This window comes from Oryx dammah, unplaced genomic scaffold (genome assembly GCF_014754425.2).
Source record: "Oryx dammah isolate SB20612 unplaced genomic scaffold, SCBI_Odam_1.1 HiC_scaffold_7, whole genome shotgun sequence".
NCBI lineage: Eukaryota > Metazoa > Chordata > Mammalia > Artiodactyla > Bovidae > Oryx > Oryx dammah.
In genome coordinates, this window is record NW_024070191.1 from 15801616 (window position 1) to 15827849 (window position 26234).

Here is a 26234-nt window from a genome sequence, read left to right on the forward strand (position 1 = left end):
GCTGAAACTCCAATACTTTGGCCACCTGATGCGAAGAGCTGACTCATTTGAAAAGACACAGATGCTGGGAAAGATTGAGGGCAGGAGGAAAAGGGGATGACAGAGGATAAGATGGTTGGATGGCATCACTGATTCAATGGACATGAGTTTGAGCAAACTTTAGGAGATAGTGAAGGATAGAGAAGCTTGATGTGCTGCCGTCCATGGGATCACAAAGAGTCACACAACTGAGCAACTGAACCACAGTGAGTGGAAAATGCTCTAAGAAACTGCCCATCCTCACCCCATAAGCCTTTTCTAGGAGAGCAGTAAATGCCTACAGCTTTCTCAAACTCGCAGTCTCCCAACCACACTTACTACCGTTGTGGTCCCTTGGGAAGGCTTTGCTTCCTGGACCATGGTAGATCCCTGCTCCATTATTCACTTCACTCTCTGGCATAGTATGAGATTCTGATGTACCTCTTTTTCTACAATCCAGATTCCAGAAAATAGAGATTTCCCAAGGGCCATTTCTCTTAGCTCTTATTGCTGTGCATATTTCAAATAGCAAAATTATCTCTGTGCAAATATCAGATATCTTTCTGTGTGTGTATAGCATGTTAGAAATGCAAAAAAGTGAATGGTCAGAGTTTTTAAAGAGCAACTAAAATGAAAACAAGTTATTAATGTCTGGTTGGAATTATGAAAGAGACCTGCAGAGGAAATTCTAATTCAAGGGGCTGCTGAGCCTCCATTCTTAGAGCCCTGGAAATGCATGCGTTTTCTGATTCCTCTGAATATATCTGCCCTGCCCCCTACCTGCACCTCACACTCTGAGCTGGACCGGCAGCTGCTGATTCAGTCCTCAACTGGCTGCACGTGGTGGGAGGAATGTTAATTATTGCCTATAATCTACACATTATCCCGGAGAAAATAACAAGGTAACTGCCCATGTTTAAGAAATAGTTATGGAGGTGAGTGCTGCAGTCAAGGGAATGGGCATTTTGCAGACGAGTATTTAGGCAGGAATGTGAACCCTCTTCTCTCACCCCCTGCACAGGCACCCGAGACAGAGATTCATCAAGCCAGAGAATGTCAAGGCTATGTTCTCATGCTGAAGGGATCTTAGCAAGTATCTGTTCCCTTCCCAGGTAAGGAATCTGAGGCTTGAAAAGACTTAAGTTATTTGTTCAGTTTAACAGCAATAGTAAAAGTTTAATGGAGGAGCAAAAGAAAAGAAAAAAAGCTCTGAAGTTACCTTAAGGAGCATTCTTCCTTACTGTTATTAATTAGTTTTAATACTCCATTAACAGTAACTTATATTTGTCTTTTTCTCCCGTTTCTTTGGGATGCGACACAGGAGAAGATTCCATTCTCTGTATCTCGTAGGTGCTGAAATACAGCTCCCTGTGTGCATTCTCCGTTCTCAGGGATAGCTGATCCTATCCTTGCAGTCCTGAACTTTTTAGCTTTCCTTACCACTCCAGTGTTCTTGCCTGGAGAATCCCAGGGATGGGGGAGCCTGGTGGGCTGTCGTCTATGGGGTCGCACAGAGGCAGACACGACTGAAGAGACTTAGCAGCAGCAGCAGCAGCAAGACATGGTAAATTAGGGGACAAAAGGAACTCCTTCTATCTGACAGCAGCACTTTGGGGAGGCTGAACCTGGACCTCTGACTCAAGGCTGAGTTATTATAAGAAAAACAAAAGGAAGGAAGAAGGTTTGCCTTTCCCAATGTTGAAGACAGTTTGTCAGGATGAGAGGCAGACGCAGCAACATGTAGCGACTTGCTCTTCTATTTGACAATGGAGAGGGCAAGGGTTTACCCATGTTGTCTTCAAGGCATGACCTGGAATACAGAGTGACCCGGTGTTTCTGGAATGCAACTCTGTCTGAAAGGCCAAGAAAAGATAATAGGTTTTCAAGGCACATTTGGGTGTTCTCAGGCTCTCCTTCTATAACCTGAATGGAGATGTTCCTGAAAAGCTGTCTACAGAGATAAAGGAATCTGGTTAAAATTCCATTATGTTTTTCTTTGGCCGGCACTCTATAATTGAAGATGTCTTCAGAACAGAAACAGATCGTTGCTTTGTGTGGGGGAAGAAAAAGCATACATCACATGGTGAAGAATAGAAACGGAGAACCTTGCCACTCCCCAGTTAAGGAATACGTCACTCTCACCTGCAGAGTTTCAGCTGCCTGTGCCTCCTTCATCAAATCAGTTCTTCTGTTTTTCTGCCACCAGAGACATCTTCCTAAACTGATCTGATCTTGCATCAATTCTCAAAATCCTTTGGGTTGTTTTTTTCTTATTAGAAAATTCAAATTTAGTTCTGTTATCTCATCTCCCTTCCCTTTCTGTTGTCAAAATCTCTTTTCCCTAGTAAGTCTCATTAAAAAAAAAAAAAAAAACTATTTTTAATTCCATGGAGTCGGGGAGGGGAGGCGCAACACAATTTTTTTCTTTTGTCCAGACCATTCTATCCATTCTTCAATATTCTTTGCAGCCTCCAAGGTCTAGTTGATCTGCTAGGTCTCTCAACAAATAGATCTCTACTTTTCTTGCATGAAATGCATGTGCCCATCCAGTCTGGATCCACTCGTTAGATGTGGGACACACACAGTCACACATGGCCCCAAGCTCAGAAGTGGCTGGTACTTAGCTTCATACTCTGCTCTTGAAATTTGAACAAGAACCTCTGCATTCTCATTTTGCTCTGGACTTGAAAGTTATACAACCAGCCTTCTTCCTGAACTCCTGAAGTTAATTTAACAATGCTATGTTTCTGCTCTAACAGTTATCATCCACACTGTTGTTCTGAGCTACTTCTGTGCATATTTACCCCCACTAGAGAAGGGGCTCTGGAGAGTCAAAGATCTCCTTTGCTGTGTTTCCACAACACCTGGAAGAGCAGTTTCCACAGAGTGAAGACGTTGATGAGAAGGCAAGAAGACTACTCAGAACTCTTCAGGAAAGAATGAATCAAACCAACATCTACAGAGAATAAAGGTAACAAGTTTTGCAAACTTAAATGCACCAATCACTTGTGCTTTGTACTCTTATAAGAAAACCCAATCTAATCCTTACAACATGAAGAATAGGTACTACTATGGCGTGATTTCTCCAGATGAGGAAACCAGGGCTTAAAGAGGGAAGGAGGCAGAGGTCACATCAGAAGTGACAGAGGGACTTCACTGGTGGTTCAGTGGTTAAGACTCCACATTTCCACTGCAGGGGACATGGGTTCCATCCCTGGTCAGAGACCTAAGATCTCACATGCTGTGTGGTATGGTAAAAATAAGTAAATAAATAAATAACGTGGCCAGATCAAGAGAGTCAGATCTGGCTCATATAAAGTCAATGAGCCTATGTTCTTAACTCCTAGAGGACAGTGAAAGTTTCAAGCAATTAAAAAAAAAATTCTAAGTAATTCTTTCTAGAACCAAGGCCAAAGCAACAAAATTGGTCTTTCTAGTAGTCCCAGCCCTGAGTTTATAAAATCTGCCTACAGACACACAGATTTAAGTGGTCAAACAAGTTTCTTGTAAGAAAGCATTTTTTAGTTCACACAAACATTTTGCTATCTGCAGCCCCTCAGATGATTCCTTCAAAAAACATACTATCTTTGTACCTTAACGTTGTTCTTGTGTTAGTTGCTCAGTTGTGTCAGACTTTTTGCAACCCCATGAACTGTAGCCTACCAGACTTGTTTAGTCCATGGAATTCTCCTGGCAAGAATACTGGAGTGGTTGGCCATCCTCTTCTCAGGGAATCTTCCCAAACCAGGGATAGAACCCAGGTCTCTTGCATTGCAGGCAGATTCTTTACTGTCTGAGCTACCAGGGAAGCCCACTTACCTTTCGGTAATAAAATTCCATATGTAGAGAGAAAAAGTGTTTCAGAACACGAATACAGAAAATCTAAGGAGAAATGAATATTACAAAATCAACTGAGCAAGCAAATCCAGCGAGGAGTCAAACCCGTGTCAGCTATCATACCAAGGAAGGCCATGGTTTTCCAGCATTCACAGGCATAACAAATTCAGGGAAACTGACTACTGAGAGTGCAAAAAGACATTTTAGTTAGTTGAGTCAATTAGCAGTTTCAATTCACTGATTATTAAATTATGTTTCATATAATAAACAAACTAGGCCTTCTGTTTTGCCCCTTAATCCAAATTTAAACCATGGACGAGATGCATACAGTGCCTTGAATGTATTACTTTAGGTAATATATGGTGGTAAAGAATGGTAAAGAATCTGCCTGCCAAGCAGGAGGCCTGGTTTGATCCCTGGATCAGGAAGATCACTTGGAGAAGGAAATGGCAATACCCTCCAGTATTCTTGCCTGGGAAATCCCATGGACAAAGGAGCCTGGTGGGCTACAGTCCATGGGGTTGCAAGAGTTGGACACGACCTAGTGACCAAACTTATCCTGATGTGTTTAAGAATTTACATTAAACATATCAGGATATCTCCAAACACAATATACATATGCCATAGCTCTGGATATATATTAATTTCTTTAGCACAAGGTTTTCAATAAAAACCTCACAGCATTTGTCTTCCCATTTTTAAGTCACTAAAATGTCCAAAATCCTCGGTCTTTTTACAGCTGTTGTCTACCCCAATCTTTTTCAGTAAAAGATACAGATTTTGCTGCCTCATTCTGGAGGTACAATTATTACCATGTCCTTGAGCTTCCTGGGGCCTTGTTTTCAAAGTTATTGTTTTAATTCTTAAGTAAATTGGTTTTCTCCTCCCGGTCTCCAAAAGGCATAATATAAAGAAATAGAAGTTTGGCTTCTACTTGAACAGGAGTAAATACTATGCTAATATAGCATGTGTCCACTTTCATAATGTTGCTTTAAGCTATCTAGAGGCATCTTTATTCTCAATCCATGAATATCAAATTTCGTTTTACAAAGTAATTTCTAAGTAACTCTAGAAACACATGTATCATGTTCCCATTTGGTCCTTGTTGGATATCTTTTTAATCCTAATTTTGGAAACTTAAAATCATGTGTACAAGGACTGATAATGGGTCCACATGGTTCTTACATCATACAAATGCTGATTTTGTTTGCAGTGGAGAATTTACAAGCAGTATCAGATCTCTTTCTCACCCAAGTCTTGAGTTAGGATGTTTATCATTTTTCTAGCTAACTAATCATTTAGGAATAAAGACTTTTTTCACTACAAAAATGAAATTTATTGGACTTTCACCCACAATAGTGAACAGGTCACAAGGCACCAGTGAAAACTGCCATATAAAGAACAACTGTAAGTGTTGCATATATTTTGATTAATGCAAACCAGTTTTGATCCAGTTTTGATCATCCAAATTAAGATGACAATAAAATGTTCAGAGATCTATTTCTCAATCAGTCACTGGGTAACTCATCTGTAACCCGGTCAATATGGGATATGAAGGAAATCTGTTGTAGCAAATGAGAATAAAACCTGAGACTCTAGACCCAGAAATGAAGAAACAATAACAACAATTGTACATATATTGTAAAAACCATTCCAAGAAAGAAGAGAACTCACATTTTACTCAACATTCACCTAGTATTCTTCTAGGTGCTGCAGATGTTAAATAATTTAACCTTCACAGAACTAACGAGCAGGAATTCTTTGTTTTCTTGGCAGATAAAGAAACTGAGGACAGTAAGTCTGGTTTATCTAATTCTAAAACTTAACTTTCTTTCACCACACAATGGCAAGGATCTTTTTGATCTTAAAGTTGCTTCAAGATTTTTGGCATGTTGATCTTTACCTTCATAAGTAAATGGAAAAGTCTGATATTCTGTACATGTTCATCCCCACATAGCAGATAATAAAAGGTTTTAATTTGTCTATGAATTCCTTAATGGCAACATTTATAATAATAGTCTGGATGTAAGAAGGGATAACTCTTTTCAGCTCTCCATGCAAAAATCCAGACAACGATTTCTCTTCCATTTCTAATTCTTCATCTATATGTGATATTTAAATTGAAGTCATCAGCAGATCATAGTGGAAATCAGTTTGTGCCACAAGGCAAAATCAATTGACCGTATTAGAAGAAAGGTTAATAGTCACCTTCACTAACTGCAGCTTTGGTACCAGGTTTATTATCACCCTTGAAATAGAACCTGCACAATCAATTTCAAATATCAGAACATAACACACACTCTACAGGAAACCCATAAAAGAAAGCAGAGGAGGCAATAGCTCCACAGTTAGGAAAAACCACAGTTTTGATCGTGCATGGAAAACATCAAATTAAACCTGATCCTTGGTATTGACTCAGCATACCAGCTTCTCCCAGCGTTCCAGCTGAAGTTTAATCTTGGGCTAACTACCCGGAGTGAGGCCTCTGCTCCTGTGGCACCCTTGCTGGCTGTACAGAATTAAACAGGTGCCAGCTTCAGGGTAGGCTTATTAGTTTCTTCAAATGTGCAAATATAATGCATATAGGAGAGGACTCATCAACAGCTTATCATTCAAAACAAAATCAAGAAGAATGAGGTTTTCAAAATTTCTCCTTTTCCTATGATTTGATCTCAGATTTGATGAAAACTTTGTTTTAGAAGGATTTTTTTTCTCTGCTCCCAGCTTGGTCTTCAGTCCTCTGCCAAAGTCTTGTCCTCATCCGCTTCCTTATCCCTTTTATTTCTGTACAGCTCTGTATTACTAAGGCTACAGAGGTCTGCTCTCGTTACATCCAGACTGAGGCCGTGACAAACTTTTCTCTGTGTGCAGAGAGGCTGGAAGCAGAGAAGGTAATGTTGAAAGGGTCAAAATGATCAGGGTGAGCTAGAGAAGGTGGCCAACTTACTTACCGCCGCCAGACCTCAGGTGTACCCTGGAAATCCAGGAGATAATATCATTGCACAGATGCCAAGAAATAGTGCACTCTCATACCATCGAGGGTCATTATTTCACCTTGTGGTTGGTATCAAGAATGTTTATTTTAGATGAATAAGCTTGACATATTCTACAGTATTTGAGGAAGGCAGACTTGTTGAATGAATGGATAAGAAAGAGAGTGAATTCCACAGATAAAGGCAGACGTCTACAGAAAGCTCTGAGAGAGAATCTTCTATCACTAAATATATATTTTAAAAAAAGCTCAGTAAAACCTGAGCAACCAAACAGAGTTGATATTTCCTAATAACTGTGTACTTGGCACCATGCCAGGTACTTGACATGTCTGATTTATTTAAATGCCAGCCACTGTCCTGCTAAATATCTTCTGGTGGCCAGACTTGAAGATGATGCCCCCGTGATCCTCACCTCCCGGTATTTGTGCCTCTGTGCAGTCTCCTCTTACAGCGAACAGGGCTGACCTGGGTAACTGGTAGGATGCTGCAGAAAGGATGGTGTGTGGCTTTCGAGGCTAGATGACACAAGCCACGTGGCTTCTGCCTTGCCCACTCTTGGGTCTCTCTGAGGGAAGCCAGCTCCATGTCATTGGGACACTCCAGGCAGTTTTGTGGAAAGGACCACAAGCTGAGGAACTGAGGCTTCCGATCAACAACCTGCATTATTTGCCAGCAATGCAGAAATAAACTCAGAAATAAAGCTTCAGCCCTAGTTAAGTCTCCGATGACTGCAACTCTAGCCAGTTTCCTAAGTGCAATTTCATGAGAGCCTTTGGCTAGTAGACCCCGGTGCTAGGAACCCAGCAAAGCCAATCCTGGATTCCTGGCACCTAAAAATTATATGAAATAATACACTTTTATTGTTTTTTATGGTTATAAGCCACTAAATTGGGGGCTCATTTATTATACAGCAGTAGATAGCCAGTAAAACCTTTATTACCCTCAATTTGCAGATGAAGAAATGAAAACTATGAGAGCTAAATTTACAAAACACTAGTACTTCTCTTTTTTCAGTATATGCCAATAAAGACAGATCATAGAGACTGGATAAAATGTGACGTGGGAGCCGAGGAGGAGAGTAATCAGGAATGGACCTAGAGGCAAAGTTCACTTATTTATTCATTCATTCAACAGATAAATTCTTGAGAATCTACTATATGCCAGACACTTTTCTGAGCCATGAAGATTCTGCTATGACCAACATCAAGGAAATCCCCTGCCTGCTGTCTTGAAGCTTACATTCTAGTGATGAGTGAGTATGTAAAAGAATACACCAAAATGTAAATTATGAGGTACAATAGAAATTGAAAGAGAAGCAGGTATAGGGAAGAACAAGACCATGAGAAAGGCAGGCTGCCATTGTTTCCTTCCTGCATTGTGGCTTCTTATGACAAAGTCCTGTAATTCCCAACCCAGGGATTGAACCCAGGTCTCGCGCGTTGCAGGTGGATTCTTTACTGTCTGAGCCTCCAGGGAAGCCCCTTATCTGAGGTGACCTGAGTGTACTGCTCTGCTCTGTGACATGACACGTGTTAGATGCAGGTCATTTTTCTCTTTTGTATACTCATCTATCCCATGTGCCTAGAGCCGAGCCTGGCACATAATAGGTGTTTAGTAAATATTTATTGCAATGATTTAATGTCTTAGAAGAATAAAATTTTTAGGGAATTTAGTTGCCTAATAAGCTGTTTTAGGTTGAGCATGTTACTTAAGACAGAGTGAATTCTACCAGGGTAACTCCTCTTCCATTTTCAATAGAACACAACTCATTGTGTAATAAATATGATTTTCCTCTCAGTAGCCATGCCAGAAATTAATTTGAGTGTGCAAGATCTTACAATCTAAACCTAATGCCATCAACATGCAGTCAGGATTCTAGGATCTTCCTAGAAATCAAAATACAATTCCTCAGAATGTGAGTCTACACTTAGAGGTGAACCAGGATGTGTGGTGTCTGTCTACACTGAAAGGAGATGGGGGACTCAGACTTTGAATGCAGGTGTAACCATAGCCTTCTTAGAATTAGGCATTGTGGGATTAGAGTGGTTTCATTCCTGGAAACATCATGGGAGTGGATTTCCCAACAGCAACTGCAAGGTGAATCCTTGGAAATCACCTTGAAAAAGCTTTCCTTCCCTTAGAGAGATTGATTCAGACACCTGATTAGGTGTATAGGTGTGTGCTCATAAGTGGGTTTGTATGTGTACATATGTGATTATAGGCCTTTGTTTTTTGAAACAGAGGTATGTGGTGAACACTTTATTAGAACAAGTAGGTGGATAAAGTATGACACAGCAGCCAAGGTAAAAACCAGGGAAGTGAAGCAGAAGAGCTTAGACTTAATTTTGTGCATATAACACATGACTTGTTTTGTTTAGGAATATTTATGAATTTGCCTGTACATTTATTATGGAAAGCGGTAATTACTTGCAAACATAGGTTATATAGTGCTCAAATATGCATGGTTTATACATATTTAAATATGTCAAATCTTTGAGTAAAAATACTGGACTACTGAATATTATCCTAATATTATACTTCTAATTGTATTAGAGTGGGGTATATCTCTGTCTGTTTGTGGTTGGCAGAACAATGGCCTCAAAAAAATGCCCTGTCCTAATACTTGCAATCTTTGCATATGTTAAATTACTTGGTGAAAGAGGAGAGTGAAAAAGAAGCTCAACATTCAGAAAATGAAGATCATGGCATCCGGTCCCATCACTCCATGGCAAATAGATGGGGAAACAGTGGCTGACTTTACTTTTCTGGGCTCCAAAATCACTGCAGATGGTGATTGCAGCCATGAAATTAAAAGACGCTTACTCCTTGGAAGGAAAGTTATGACCAACCTCGACAGCATATTCAAAAGCAGAGATATTACTTTGTCAACAAAGGTCCATGTAGTCAAGGCTATGGTTTTTCCAGCGGTCATGTATGGATATGAGAGTTAGACTATAAAGAAAGCTGAGCTCTGAAGAATTGATGCTTTTGAACTGTGGTGTTGGAGAAGACTTGGACTGCAAGGAAATCCAACCAGTCCATCCTAGAGGAGATCAGTCCTGGGTGTTCCTTGGAAGGATTGATGTTGAAGCTGAAACTCCAATACTTTGGCCACCTGATGCGAAGAGCTGACTCATTGGAAAAGACCCTAATGCTGGGAAAGATTGAGGGCAGGAGGAGAAGGGGACAACAGAGGATGAGATGGTTGGATGGCATCACCGACTCAATGGAAATGGGTTTGGGTGGACTCCGGGAGTTGGTGATGGACAGGGAGGCCTGGCGTGCTGTGGTTCATGGGGTTGTAAAGAGTCGGACAACTGAGCGACTGAACTGAAATGAAATGGGAATTAAGGTAGCAGATGAAATCATATTTGCTAATCGGCTGGTTTTGAGATAGATTAGCCTGGATCGTCCATTTGGGGTCAGTGTAATCACCAAGGTCCATAATGCAGAGGAAGGCAAAAGAGTCAGGGTCAGAGGAATAGGTTATGAGTGGACTGGCCATTGCTTGCTTTGTAGATGGAAGGGAGCCAAGCCATAAGGGCAGCTTGTAGAGCTGGAAAAGGCAAGGAGACAGATTCTCCTCCAGGCCCTCCAGAGAGGAGCAAAATCCTTCCAACACTTTGTCTCTAGCCCAGAAAAACCATTTCTGACTCCTGACCTCCAGAACTCTTAATACATTAGTTGTATGCTGTGAACCACCAAGCTTGTGGTAACTTTCTATAGCAGCAACGGAAAAGTAACTCAGTGCCATATGCATTTGTAAATTTTATGAAAACACACATGATTTCAAAAAGTGAAAGATTCAGGACTTGCCTTGGCTTATAGGCTGAAAAGTTCCATCTGGAAGTCAGATCCCAGGAATAGTCCTCTTACTCCAACCAGCATCACAATCAATAATACTTAACGTTATCCTGTGTGTACTTGTTGATGCCTTGCAAAGCTGCATACCACGCCATATATTTCCTAAACAGCGGCATTTAGAGCAATCGTTTCCATTTAAATACTGCTTTCTACAACCATTTGTTTCTTTTTTCTTTCTTTAATGCATTTTAATTAAAGGTAAGAAGAGAATAAAAAAGATGAGAGAACTAAGGCAGCTGCAGTGTGTAGGTGTAAGATATTGCAGCCCTAAGCCTTATGCTCAGTTTGAAGGTAGAAACACAGTGATTATAGATACATTTCTACATGAAATTCTACATAAATCCTTGCTTTGAACATGAGACTTTATGGAAGGCAAAACCGACACTGCGTCTTTGTGAATGCACACTGATTTTTTTTATGCTTAATTAATTCTAATGATGGAAATCTATGTTGCAAGTACTCATTCAACAGGAAGGTATTTTTTAAAATATAAATAATTGCACAAATATTTGTTGGGTAAATCCTTGCACTTACTAATAACAGTGCCAATTTCGAACATAGTATTTTAGCATACAGAATTACTCGCCCTTGCCAGGCAGTAAGAAAAATTGCAGAATCGAACAGTCAGTGTGAGAATTTAAAGCCATACAAAGGAGAGTTAATTTAAATATGGCTTCCTTCAGGGACTCTGCTGTATTTAGACCAGCTGAAATGTGCTTTAAAAAAGGAAACTCACTTTAACATTAGCATAAGTAGAACAAGTCTGCCTCAGAAACATTCTGTGAAAGGTCTGTGCGTCACCCACTGTCTTCAGTAGGGGGTGGTATCTCTTATCACCATTTAGATGATCACAAGTGATACTGAAATCTGTTAAAATATATCACTAGTAAAATATAGAAGTCAATAGCAAAACTAGAATAAATAATATCTTGTTTCCTACACCGTTAAACTAACAGAAAAGACTTTGTAGGAAACTCAGTCGCTGCTGGTGTATTACTGTCATTCATTATTAATGGTAATAATTTTCTTGCCTTATAACTAGTAGCTGGTTTTGTCTCTTTTTTTAAATTTAAATTTATTTATCTTAATTGGAGGCCAATTACTTTGTAATATTGTATTGGTTTTGCCATACATCAACATGAATCTGCCATGGGTGTACATGTGTTCCCCATCCTGAACCCCCCTCCCACCTCCCTGCCCGTACCATCCCTCTGGGTCATCCCAGTGCACCAGCCCCAAGCATCCAGTATCATGCATCGAACCTGGACTGGCAATTCGTTTCTTATATGATACTATACATGTTTCAATGCCATTCTCCCAAATCATCCCACCCTCTCCCTATCCCACAAAATCCAAAAGACTATTCTATACATCTGTGTCTCTTTTGCTGTCTCGCATACAGGGTTATCATTACTATCTTTCTAAATTCCATATATATGTGTTAGCATACTGAATTGGTGGCTTACTTCACTCTGTATAATAGGCTCCAATTTCATCCACCTCATTAGAACTGATTCAAATGTATTCTTTTTAATGGCTGAGTAATACTCCATTGTGTATATGTACCACAGCTTTCTTATCCATTCATCTGCTGATGGACATCTAGGTTGCTTCCATGTCCTGGCTATTATAAACAGTGCTGTGATGACTATTGGGGTATACGTGTCTCTTTCAATTCTGGTTTCCTCGGTGTGTATGCCCAGCAGTGGGATTGCTGGGTCATAAGGCAGTTCTATTTCCAGTTTTTTAAGGAATCTCCACACTGTTCTCCATAGTGGCTGTACTAGTTTACATTCCCACCAACAGTGTAAGAGGGTTCCCTTTTCTCCGCACCTTCTCCAGCATTTATTGCTTGTAGACTTTTGGATCGCAGCCATTCTGACTGGCATGAAATGGTACCTCACTGTGGTTTTGATTTGCATTTCTCTGATAATGATTTTGTCTTTAAAACAAAGTAAGTCCCGTGGCGCTCTCTCTACTCAGTGTTCAACTCTACTATTTCCTAGTGTTCTATCCTCTTTCTTTTGTAAATTCTACTTAAGCCTTTCAGTATCTTTATGGAAATTAATATCTTACCAAATAGAGTTGAGGGAGTTATTTTTATTTATACAATAAATTTGTACACATACAAAGCTAAAACAAACGTACTCATTTCAGTTAAATTATTTAACAGTCAAATGGGAGTTAATACGTGAACTTAATATTAAGAATGAAACTATTTCTACGAGAGAAACTTGAATTTCAATCTTGCTCTATTCCTATGTAGTCTTGTGGTCTAAGACAAGTTACTTATTGTATTTGAACCTCAGGGTTTTTGTTGCTGTTGTTAAAAAAATTTAAATCTTCCCCTACCTTGTTGTATTAAATATGTTCATCTAAATTAGGTACACTATATTGCCTATCTAAAATATCCTGCCTCTGACCCCCTTCTTTCCTACTGGAACCCTGATTTGGTTCAGGTACTTTGATCTTGGGGTACAGAGGTATGTTCAAGAAGTAGGCATAACCTCCACTGGACAATGAGATAAAACAGAAGACTTCTAGGGCCTCCCTGCAAAGATAGAAGGGGACGAGGAGACTCTTTCTTCCATGCTGTCACCTGCTTTGTACCTTTGCCCACTATTGCATGGAAATACGGTACTTAGGGTTGCTCCCCCATCTAGTGATGAACAAGGCAATGTCCTCATGGCTGCTGGACTGATGGGACAATCCAGAGCACACCAGTGCCAGGATGAGCCCACACTATCTTACAGGCTAGCCTCACACTGACTAAGGTGCATCTCGTTTCTCTTAGAAATGAGAGACAAACTAAGCACCTTCAGGCCCAGCAACAGAGCTAGGGGATTTAAGATCACGTGAGTGGTCGATTCCCTCCTGTCCCCTGGCTGGCTCTGAACAAAACCAGAAATAGAAAAGACAGGACTTACTCACTGTCACATAGTATCTCATCATCACGTCATCTATTTTGGAACATTTCAACTCTGTCAGATTTTCCAAATGTTTATCTTTTTGGGGTTTTTCCCATCCACATTTTTAGAATTTTTCTATTTTTTTGTGGAAGTCTGTTTTTGAAAAAAAGCGCATCTTTGATTACCTTGGATAATTAGAAATAAAAATAACATTGAAAAGAAATTACAGTGTACATAAGAATAGGCAAGGATTGTGGCAGTTGTTAAATATTATGATGATAGGTAGTATTATGATTTTGTTAGGTGATGTTATGAGGGAACAATATTAGATCTATTATTTTGCAAATGGGAAATTTACACAGAGTTACAGATTAGTAAGAAGTGAAGTTAGGATATACCTTTGTTCTTCCCTTTTTTCTGTATTGTGCAACTCATGCATAGGTCAGTACTTACCACAGTGGGTGGAAGATAGAAAAAGTAAGAACAAGGAGAGGGGGAGAAAAGCCCTACAGTTTAAATCCAGTCAAATATTTGATTTTTAATCAAAGAGATTCAAAAGAGATCAAGAACAGAGATATCACTGGATTGCTGCCAAAGTAACTGATCCTATTTTTTTATTCTTCTTAAGCCTGTGCATTTTAAAAACCCAGTGAAAGAGAAGTTTAGTGATATACTGGCATGATAATAGAAAATATTCAAGATCTAACATATTTACCTTTAGATAGAAAATATGGACAATAGTTATTGGCTTCATGTCTACTATGAACCAGGTATATTGTTAGACAAGAGGATAAAGATATGGTGCTTGCCTTTACTTGAGTATATCATGTCCCGACATTGTGAAGTATAATTTTTCACAGTATTTTGAAACAGGTGAAATAGGTATTAACACCAGAAAATATATATTTGAGATCAATTCTCACTTGGTAACACTGACAATTAAGGCATGAGATAATTAATGATTTTACAAGAATAATCAATGTTTAGTTTTAAAGGATTTTTGAATAAAGACTATTTTAGGCTTTAAAAATTATTGTTTAAATTTTTTTAATTAAATGTGAACAGTGTGCTGATGCTTGTAGTTTTAGGATTATATGATTTTTGAATAGCCCCAATAACCAAAAATCAATCTCAGTTGATTTTAAATATTTGTCATAGTTTTTAGAGCAGTCAGTCATTTCATGACTTCATAACATGGAAGTCATCAGTTTTCAGTAGCATGGTTTCAGGTCTGCAGTGTACATCTAAATTGCATTTACCCACGATTCACTATGTAAGTTTGATTAACTTAAGTATGTGGTACATTCTTTTTGATAACGTAAATGCAACAAATTAGTGTTCTAAAGAAGGGGAAATAGAATTAGAGGAAGCAACCCAAATATCTGAGGTTATCTGGGCTGATTTTAAATGCTTTTTTTTTCTTCTATTTAAGTGAAATCTCATTTCTATAATTGAATTAAAAAAGGTTGTACCTAAATAATTAAGTTTCTCCCAGTTGGTATGTTCCTTTAGTAACATCTAAATGTTATAGTGTTTATATATATATATATATTATATATAGAGAGAGAGTCAATAAAGTGAAAGAAAGTGAAGTCGCTCAGTCATGTCTGACTCTTTGTGATCCCATGGACTGTAGCCTACCAGGCTCCTCCCTCCATGGGATTCTCCAGGCAAGAATACTGGAGTGGGTTGCCATTTCCTTCTCCAGGGGATCTTCCCAACCCAGGGATCAAACCAGGGTCTCCTGCATTCCAGGCAGACGCTTTTAACAACTGAGCCACTGGGTGGTGTGAAAGTCTTTTAGAGCAAGTAAGATTTATGCTTTTAATCCCCTCCCTCATCCCATCAGATTTTGTTGCCATAATATGAAAGTAGAATTTCAGATTGCTCGAATTTTTTTATACTGCACTTTTTCTACTTCTGGAGGATGAACTTACGTCATTTTTCTTTTTTCTTTCTTTTTTTTTTTTATGAACTCTCTGAACAGTTTAAACGTCAAAATAAACAGATCCTTTATAATCCAGAAAAAACTTCTTCAGTTTTAAAAACAATCATTTTATTATTAAAACTTATCAGAGTGATGTAGAACACTTATCATTTTAATGTGGAGACACATTATTCATTGTGGATGACTTGTTAGGGAAAATTAAGTCCGTTATCCTCTAGGGTTAACCACAATGTTGTACTGGGTAGATGAGTGGATAAACTCTCACACCCTGGCATGGAAAGCTCAGACTCTGCCACCTGTTACCTGTTTTACCTGGGGCAAAACAGGTACTCAGTGCTTTTTCTCCTTAGCTTCCTCTTCTGTAAATGGTTGTAAAAATAGTAGCTACTTGGTAGAGTCGGTGTGAGCATTCAGTGCATTAATCTATGCAAAGCCCTTTAGAACAAATCCTGACATTGTATCATGCTATATTCAATGTCATTAAGACCCTGATGCTGGGAAAGATTGAGGGCAGGAGGAGAAGGGGACGACAGAGGATGAGATGGTTGGATGGCATCACCGACTCGACGGACATGGGTTTGGGTGAACTCCGGGAGTTGGTGATGGGAAGCCTGGCGTGCTGCGGTTATAGGTTCGCAGAGTCGGACATGACTGAGCGACTGAACTGAACTGATGAGCCTAATAGAGTATGAGGCTTCTTGGTGTTGCAGTGGTAGAGAACCCACCTGCAGTGCAAGAGACACAGGTTCAATTCCTGGTCAGGAAGACCCACTGGAGAAGAGAATGGCAACCTATTCCAGTACTCTTGCTTGGGAAATCCCATGGACAGAGGATCCAGGTGGGCTACAGTCCATGGGGTTGCAAAAGAGTCAGACACAACTTAGTGACTAAGCAACAACAATACAGTATGAAACACTCTTGAAAAATTAAGTCCCCAAACAGGTTATTACAGAAATATTAAGAATAATTGAAAACATTCTGTGGCATTTTCTCAGGCCCTCTTCTCTGTGGGATCACACAGCTCCAGAAGAGAGGGCATTTGAGTGTTTGCCCTAAGGATGAAGATGCATAATGCCAGTGGATGCATGAACACCAGAAACATGCAGATAACTCAGAGGAAGGGAAATACAAATGGCCAATTAACAATGAAAAGTCTTCAACCTTAACAATAACCAAGGAACTGCAAATTAAAATAAGGACAAGATATGATTCACTTACCAAATTAGCAAAGATTATCAAATAACATCTAAAATCCAAGGTTTCAAGGGTCAGAAGCACATTTTTATACTCCACTGATGAGAGAAAAAGTTAATCAGCCCTTTGAGACCTGCTAAATAGGCTTCCCTGGTGGCTCATACGGTAAAGAATCCACCTGCACTGAAGGAGTCCTTGGTTCGATCCCTGTGTTGGGAAGATTCCCTGGAGAAGGGAATGATTACCCACTCCAATATTTTTGCCTGGAGAATTCCAGGGACAGAGGAGCCTGGCTGGCTACAGCCCATGGGGTTGCACGGAGTCGGACAGGACTGAGCAACTAACACTAAAAATAGAGGAAACATTTAAATGCTCATAACCTGTCAATGAACAGTGCTCTTTTTTGGGACTTACGCTAAGGAAATAAGAAAGACATTCACACCAGCAATACTTTACAACACTAAAAACTTGAAAGAATCTAAATTTCTAACAAGATGTGATTAGTTTAATAAATTGGAGTACAACCACATGATGAATATGGCACAGTGATTGTGGTGATTTTCATAAGTAGTTTGTAAAGGCTAAAATTAGACCAGGAGTGCTACTTAATCAATACTGATTAAGTTCCCTCTAGGTGCAGGGGACTCCATGGTTGGTGCCTCCTGGGTTTACTTGCCCTGTTCATTATCCATGTTGCCCCTCGTTAACTAGTAACTTTGAGTCATAAAACTGAGCATGATCTACTCAATCCTTTTTCCCTTTGGGTATCTGACTGCTGGAAGACTTCTGTTTTCTTGTTTCTCCCCAGTAACAGAATCTTTCTCCAGAGTCCTGTTCTTTCCAGCCACATAAAAAAGCCTGTTTTATCCAGTACTGTCCAAGACAGGATTCTCAGTCTGCCTACCTCTGTGATTCAGCTGAAAGATTATGCGGCTATCATACCAAGCCACATACCAAAGCTCAGCTTTTATTAATAAAAAAAGTATGTTGATTTCCCATCTCCCAGTCCTGTTTCCTATCTTTTTCAAAAACTTCGTGGGGAAGAAAAATGTTACCTTCCAGGGGACTCTCTACACTCTCCTATATTGAAATTATATAATGACTTCCTTCAAAATGTAGAAATTATTTTAAATCAACAAACCCTTTTTAATGTCATGATTTCTGTGGATGAGGAAAGTGAAAGTGAAAGTGAAGTGGCTCAGTCGTGTCCAACTCTTCGTGACTGTAGCCCACCAGGTTCCTCTGGCCATGGGATTTTCCAGGGAAGAATACTGGAGTGGGTTGCCATTTTCTTCTCCAAGTGATCTTCCTGACTCAGGGATCGAACTCAGATGTCCTGCATTGCAGGCAAACTACCGTCTGAGCTACCAGAGAATCCCTGTGGATGAGGAATCCAGGCACAATTAATCTGAATGCCAATGCGACAAGGTCTCTCAAAAGGTTGCAATCCATTTGAACTGCATCTGTGGTCTTATGTGATGGTTCAACAGGGGAGAATTCATTTTCAAGCTCATTCATGTTGTCATCAGGATTCAGTATCTTGCTGGCTGTTGGCAAGAGGTCTCCCTCAGCTCCTTGCCACAAGAAACCTCACCTAGAAGAGCTCAAATGTGGCAGGCAGCTAGCTTCACTCAGAGTTTAAGGAGAGAGCAAGAGAGTGGTCCCAGACAGAAGCCATAGTCTCTTTGTAACCAGTTCTCGGAAGTAGCATTCCAGTTACTTTTTGCTATATTCTTTTCTCTGGCAGTGAGTCACTAGTCACTTCTCTAGCATTAAGTCATGGTCCACACTCAAAGGTAGGAGATTACACAGGATGCAAATACCCGGAGGCTAGGATCACTGCAGACCATTTTAGAGGCTGTCCACACCCCAAACTAACATTCACATACCACCAGCCAAGCACATAGATTATCTCGCTTAATCTTCATAACAGCCCAACGAGGCAGTTATGTGATTAGCCTATTTTTAAAATCAGGAAGCTGAGGCTCAAAGATGTTAAGTATGTGACTTAAGAGCTCACATTTCAGTAAGTGGCAGATCAGGGATTGGAACTGTAGCTGTCTACTTTCAGGCTGTATTCATTTAACTACTTAGAAACTATTAAGGAAAAACAAACTGCAGGCATAGGAATACATTTCATGCTCTTATTTATGTTAAAAAAATACACAGGAAAAGGTGGAAGAAAACATGTTAAAATGTTTTTAAAAAGCCATTTAACTTTTGGGTGAAGGGATTATGAATGGCTATTTTTTAATGTCAATATTTATTTTCCAATGCTTATACTGCCCTTAAATTTATCTAATGTAGGGGAAAAGCCATGAAAAAAACCAAAAGCTATCTCTGTTCTAGTGGGGTTTGCATTGATGCACTAAGGGTGAAGCAGAGGGATTGTTCATCCTGAATGCAGGTAATAAAGGGTGCACTGTCTGTAGAGAATTTAAAAAAAAAAAAAACCACCAAAAGTCGATCATTTTTAATATCACTCAATTCTGAACAATTTCAGTGATACTCTTTCTTCCTGGAGCATACTGCTGCCACCATCACTTCCCTCTTACCCATTTTATTAGTCTGGGGATAAAGAAAATAAACACACAATTAAGTTACTCACAATTAAGTCAGATAGAGGTAAATTTTACAAAAAATAAAGCAGAGCCTAAGGGGAGAGCAGATGATGGGAAAGGGTATGTTTTAGCAAAGGCAATCAATGAAAACCTTCTCCAAAGGTAATATATAGAGACCTGAATAAGTTGAGGGATTATGCATTGTTTTTAGAATCAGAGAAACAGAGAAAACACTGGCTGTTATTGTTGTTGTTCAGTTACTAGGTCGTGTCCGACTCTTTGTGACTGCACCACGTCAGACTTCCCCATCCTTCACTATCTCCTGGACTTTGCTCAGATTCATGTCCATTGAGTTGGTGATGCCATCCAACAATCTTATCGTCTATCACCCTCTTCTCCTCCTGTCCTCAGTCTTGCCCAGCATCGGGGTCTTTTCCAATGAGTCGGCTCTCATGGCCAGAGCCATGGAGAGGTGGCCAGAGCATTGGAGATTCAGCTTCAGTATCAGTCCTTCCAATGACTCAGGGTTGATTTCCTTTAGATTGATTTTGCTGTCCTACAATCTGTGGAAATTTTACCATCCATTCATGTCTACACTCAGTCCCTTAATCATTTCAGTTAATCCATTTTTATGGAGTGCCTGCTATGTGGCAAGAACTCTGCTAGACAAGGGGAATTTAAGAGTGAGTAAAACAAATATGCTTTCTTCACCCACTAGTTTCAGAATAGAGTGGGGAGCACAGTTCATCAGTGGGTGACTGAGAGATATACACTGATGAATGAACACCAAAAAAAAAAAAAGATGTCCTTTTCATCATAGGGGACTGGAATGCACAACTAAGAAGTCAAGAGATACCTGGAATAACAGGCAACTTTGGCCTTGGAGTGCAAAATGAAGCAGGGCCAAGGCTAAGAGTTTTGCCAAGAGAACACACCAGTCATAGCAAGCACCCTCTTCCAACAACACAAGAGAAGACTCTACATATGGGCATCACCAGATGGTCAACACCAAAATCAGATTGATTATATTCTTTGCTGCCAAAGATGGAGAAGCTCTATACAGTCAGCAAAAACAAGACTGGGAGATGACCCTGGCTCAAATCATGAACTCCTTATTGCAAAATTCAGACTTAAATTGAAGACAATAGGGAAAATCACTAGACCATTCAGGTATGACCTAAATCAAATCCCTTATAATTATACAGTGGAAGTGACAAATAGATTCAAGGATTAGATCTGATAGACAGAGTGCCTAATGAACTATGGATGGAGGTTCATTACATTGTACAGGAGGCAGTGTTCAAGACCATCCCCAAGAAAAAGAAATGCAAAAAGGCAAAATGGTTGTCTGAGGAGGCCTTACAAACAGCTGAGAAAAGAAGAGAAGCAAAAGGCAATGGAGAAAAGGAAAGATATACCCATCTGAATGCAGAGTTCCAAAGAATAGCAAGGAGAGATAAGAAAGCCTTCCTCAGTGATCAGTGCAAAGAAATAGAGGGAAATGATAGAATGGGAAAGACTAGAGATCTCTTCAAGAAAATTAGAGATGCCAAAAGAACATTTCATGCAAAAATGGGCACAATAAAGGACAAAAACAGTATGGACCTAACAGAAGCAGAAGATATTAAGAAGAGGTGGCAAGAATATACAGAAGAACTATACAAAAAAGATCTTCATGACCCAGATAATGACAGTGGTGTGATCACTCCCCTAGAGCCAGAGGTCCTGGAATGTGATGTCAAGTAGGTCTTAGTAAGCATCACTATAAACTAAGCTAGTGGAGGTGATGGAATTCCAGTTAAGCTATTACAAATCCTAAAAGATGATGCTGTGAAAGTGCTGTACTCAATATGCCAGCAAATTTGGAAAACTCAGCAGTGGCCATAGGACTAGAAAAGGTAAGTTTTCATTCCAATCCCAAAGAAAGGCAATGCCAAAGAATGCTCAAACTGCTGCACAATTGCACTCATCTCACACACTGTTTAAGTAATGCTCAAAATTCTCCAAGCCAGGCTTCAATAGCACATGGGCTGAGAACTTCCAGATGTTCGAGCTGCATTTAGAAAAGGCAGAGGAACCAGAGATCAAATTGCCAACATCTGTTGAATCATAGAGAAAGCAAGAGAGTTCCAGAAGAACATCTACTTCTGTTTTATTGACTACGCTAAAGTTTTTGACTGTGCGGATCACAACAGACTGTGGAAAATTCTTCAGTTCAGTTCAGTCACTCAGTCATGTCCAACTCTTTGCGACCCCATGAATCGCAGCACGCCAGGTTTCCCTGTCCATCACCAACTCTTGGAGTTCACTCAGACTCATGTCCATCGAGTCGGTGATGCCACCCAGCCACCTCATCCTCTGTCGTCCCCTTCTCCTCCTGCCCCCAATCCTCCCAGCATCAGAGCCTTTTCCAATGAGTCAACTCTTCGCATGAGGTGGCCAAAGTACTGCGGTTTCAGCTTTAGCATCATTCCTTCCAAAGAAATCTCAGGGCTGATCTCCTTCACAATGGACTGGTTGGATCTCCTTGCAGTCCAAGGGACTCTCAAGAGTCTTCTCCAACACCACAGTTCAAAAGCATCAATTCTTTGGCGCTCAGCCTTCTTCACAAGTCCAACTCTCACATCCGTACATGACCACAGGAAAAACCATAGCCTTGACTAGATGGACCTTAGTCGGCAAATTAATCTCTGCTTTTGAATATACTATCTAGGTTTGGTCATAACTTTTATTCTAAGGAGTAAGCGTCTTTTAATTTCATGGCTGCAGTCACCATCTGCAGTGATTTTGGAGCCCAAAAAAATAAAGTCTGACACTGTTTCCACTGTTTCCCCATCTATTTCCCATGAAGTGATGGGACCGGATGCCATGATCTTCGTTTTCTGAATGTTGAGCTTTAAGCCAACTTTTTCACTCTCTTCTTTCACTTTCATCAAGAGGCTTTTTAGCTCCTCTTCACTTTCTGCCATAAGGGTGGTGTCATCTGCATATCTGAGGTTATTGATATTTCTCCCAGCAATCTTGATTCCAGCTTGTGTTTCTTCCAGTCCAGTCCATCTCATGATGTACTCTGCATAGAAGTTAAATAAGCAATGTGACAATATACAGCCTTGATGTGCTTCTTTCCCAATTTGGAACCAGTCTGTTGTTCCATGTCCATTCTAACTGTTGTTTCCTGACCTGCATACAGATTTCTCAAGAGGCAGGTTAGGTGGTCTGGTATTCCCATCTCTTTCAGAATTTTCCACAGTTTATTGTGATCCACACAGTCAAAGGCTTTGGCATAGTCAATAAAGCAGAAATAGATGTTTTTCTGGAACTCTCTTGCTTTTTCCATGATCCAGCGGATGTTGGCAATTTGATCTCTGGTTCCTCTGCCTTTTCTAAAACCAGCTTGAACATCAGGGAGTTCACGGTTCACGTATTGCTGAAGCCTGGCTTGGAGAATTTTGAGCATTACTTTACTAGCATGTGAGATGACTGCAATTGTGCGGTAGTTTGAGCATTCTTTTGCATTGCCTTTCTTTGGAATTGGAATGAAAACTGACCTTTTCCAGTCCTGTGGCCACTGCTGAGTTTTCCAAACTTGCTGGCATATTGAGTGCAGCACTTTTACAGCATCATCTTTCAGGATTTGAAACAGCTCAACTGGAATTCCATCACCTCCACCAGCTTTGTTCGTAGTGATGCTTTCTAAGGCCCACTTGACTTCACATTCCAGGATGTCTGGCTCTAGATTAGTGATCACATCATCATGATTATCTGGGTCGTGAAGATCTTTTTTGTACAGTTCTTCCGTGTATTCTTGCCACCTCTTCTTAATATCTTCTGCTTCTGTTAGGTCCATACCATTTCTGTCCTTTATCGAGTTCATCTTTGCATGAAATGTTCCCTTGGTATCTCTAATTTTCTTGAAGAGATCTCTAGTCTTTCCCATTCTGTTCTTTTCCTCTATTTCTTTGCATTGATTGCTAAAGAAGGCTTTCTTATCTCTTCTTGCTATTCTTTGGAACTCTGTATTCAGATGCTTATATCTTTCCTTTTCTCCTTTGCTTTTCACCTCTCTTCTTTTCACGGCTATTTTTAAGTCCTCCCCAGACAGCCATTTTGCTTTTTTGCATTTCTTTTCCATGGGGAAAATTCTTAAAGAGATGGGAATACTAGACCACCTGACCTGCCTCCTGAGAAATCTGTATGAGGGTTAAAAAGCAACAGTTAGAACCTGACATGGAGCAATGGACTGGTTCCAGATTGGGTAAGGAGTACGTCAAGGCTGTATGTTGTCACCCTGCTTATTAACTTATATGAAGAGTACATAATGCAAAATCCTGGGCTGGATGAAGCACAAGCTGGAATCAAGACTTCCAGGAAAAATATAAAAGACCTATATGCAAATGACATCACCCTTATGGCAGAAGTGCAGAGAAACTGAAGAGCCTCTTGCTGAAGGTGAAAGAGGAGAGTGTAAAATCTGGCTTAAAACTCAACATTTTAAAAATGAAGATCATGGTATCTGGTCCCATCATTTTATGGCAAATAGATGGGGAAAAAATGGAAACAGTGAGATACTTTATTTTGGGGGGGCTCCAAAATCACTGCAAGTGGTGACTGAAGCCATGAAATTAAAAGACATTTCTCCTTGGAAGAAAAGCTATGACCAACCTAGACAACATATTAAAAAGCAGAGACATTACCTTACCAACAAAGGTCTGCCTAGTCAAAGCTATGGTTTTTCCAGTAGTCATGTATGGATGTGAGAGTTGGACCATAAAAAAATTGAGTGCTGAAGAACTGAGTGCTTTTGAACTGTGGTGTTAGAGAATACTCTTAAGAGTCCCTTGGACTGTCAATCCTAAAGGAAATCAGTCCTGAATATTCATTGGAAGGACTGATGCTGAAGCTGAAGCTCCAGTACTTTGGCAACCTGATGTGAAGAGCCAACTCATTGGAAAAGACCCTGGTGCTGAGAAAGATTGAAGGCAGGAAGAGAAGGGGATGACAGAGGATGAGATGGTTGGATGGATGGTTGGATGACTCAATGGACATGAGTTTGATTAGGCTCTGGGAGTTGGTGATGGACAGGGAAGCCTGGAGTGCTGAAGTACATGGGGTCACAAAGATTTGGACATGACTGAGCGACAGAACTGAACTGAATCAGGTCTTTCTTAACTTCCTATTTTTGCATTCCAGTCCCCTATAATTAAAAGGACATCTTTTTTGGGTGTTAGTTCTAGAAGGTCTTGAGGTTCTAGAAGATCTCACTTTTATATGGTTTCATTACTTTTATCCCCACGACAAGCTGGTGAGGTTGTCAGGACATACATCGATCAATTCCCATGATTTATCGATGGAAACACAGTGTCAGCCATGCTAATTCAATTCAGTTTAGTTGCTCAGTTGTGTCTGACTCTTTGTGACCCCATGGGCTGCAACACACCAGGCTTCCCTGTCCATAACCAACCCCCGGAGCTTACTCAAACTCACGTCCATTGAGTCAGTGATGCCATCCAACCATCTCATCCTCTGTTGTCCCCTTCTTTTCCAGCTTCAGGGTCTTTTCAAATGAGTCAGTTCTTTGCATCAGGTGGCCAAAGTATTAGAGTTTCAGCTTCAGCATCAGTCTTTCCAATGAATATTCAGGACTGATTTCCTCTAGGATGGACTGGTTGGATCTCTTTGCAGTCCAAGGGACTCTCAAAAGTATTCTCCAACAGCACAGTTCAAAAGCATCAGTTCTTTGGTGTTCAGCCTTCTTCACAGTCCAACTCTCACATCCATACATGACCACTGGAAAAACCATAGCTTTGACTAGACGGACCTTTGTTGGCAAAGTGATGTCTCTGCTTTTGAATATGTTGTCTAGGTTGGTCATAGCTTTTCTTCCAAGGAGCAAGCGTCTTTTAATTTCATGGCTGCAGTCACCATCTGCAGTGATTTTGGAGTCCCCCAAAATAAAGTCTGCCACTGTTTTCATTGTTTCCCCATCTATTTGCCATGAAGTGATGGAGCTGGATGCCATGATCTTTGTTTTCTAAACGTTGAGTTTTAAACCAACTTTTTCACTCTCTTCTTTCACTTTCATCAAGAGGGTCTTTAGCTCTTCTTCAATTTCTGCCATCATGCTATTTAGAAAATATCAGGAGACCCAGATCTCTTGACTATGGCGCCAGTGCATTTTTAATATCACACTACATCTCCCTAGTCTCCTAAATCCACTAGGTGTAATGATGGAGTTCATAGCTTTAAAAAAGGGTTGAAGACAGTGAAAATACACCAAGGGCAAGGTTTGGCTCTCTTACATCTTGAGACCCAGTCAGATGTTTTCTTTACAGTCACGGAAAGGAAATTAAATATAATATACAAAGTATGCTTATAAAGTTCACTTGCAATGTCTTTTACATGAATTGAAGAACACTGTAAATACTTGTCTGCTCTTAAACTTTTTTTCACTGGTCTGCCTTCTCAGTACAGTTCCCCTAAACCAGCTCTGTTCAAGGAGTTCACTTGACAGCAAGGAGGTGAAACCAGTCAACCTAAAGGAAATCAGCACTGAATATTCATTGGAAAGATTGATGCTGAAGCTGAATGTCTAATACTTTGGCCACCTGATGCAAAGAGTCAACTCACTGAACAAAACTCTGATGATGGGAAAGATTGAAGGCAGGAGGAAAAGGGGATGATGGAGGATGAGATGGTTGGATGGCATCACCAACTCGATGGACATGAGTTTGAGCAAACTCCTGGAGGTGGTGAAGGACAGGGAAGCCTGGTGTGCTGCAGTCCATGGGGTTGCAAAGAGTCAGACACGACTCAGTGACTGAACAACAAACCAGCTCTGGATGTCAGAGCTTCGGGAATTCTGATACCCTCTGGCTCTGAATAGAACTCTGTGCCCCACTATGCATCTTGC

At 40.2% G+C, this 26234-nt stretch overlaps 1 long non-coding RNA gene across 2 annotated transcripts; it reads left to right on the forward strand.

The window, feature by feature from the left end:
• The first annotated feature begins 1037 nt into the window (after positions 1 to 1037).
• On the forward strand, positions 1038 to 25924 carry LOC120865751. 2 transcript variants are annotated; one of them, XR_005721495.1, is made up of 4 exons: positions 1038 to 1130; positions 2832 to 2989; positions 6648 to 6746; positions 25791 to 25924. It is a non-coding gene; the product is annotated as an uncharacterized LOC120865751 (long non-coding RNA). The 2 variants fall into 2 exon arrangements; XR_005721496.1 differs by having other exon boundaries at positions 25796 to 25924.
• Positions 25925 to 26234: the final 310 nt, after the last annotated feature.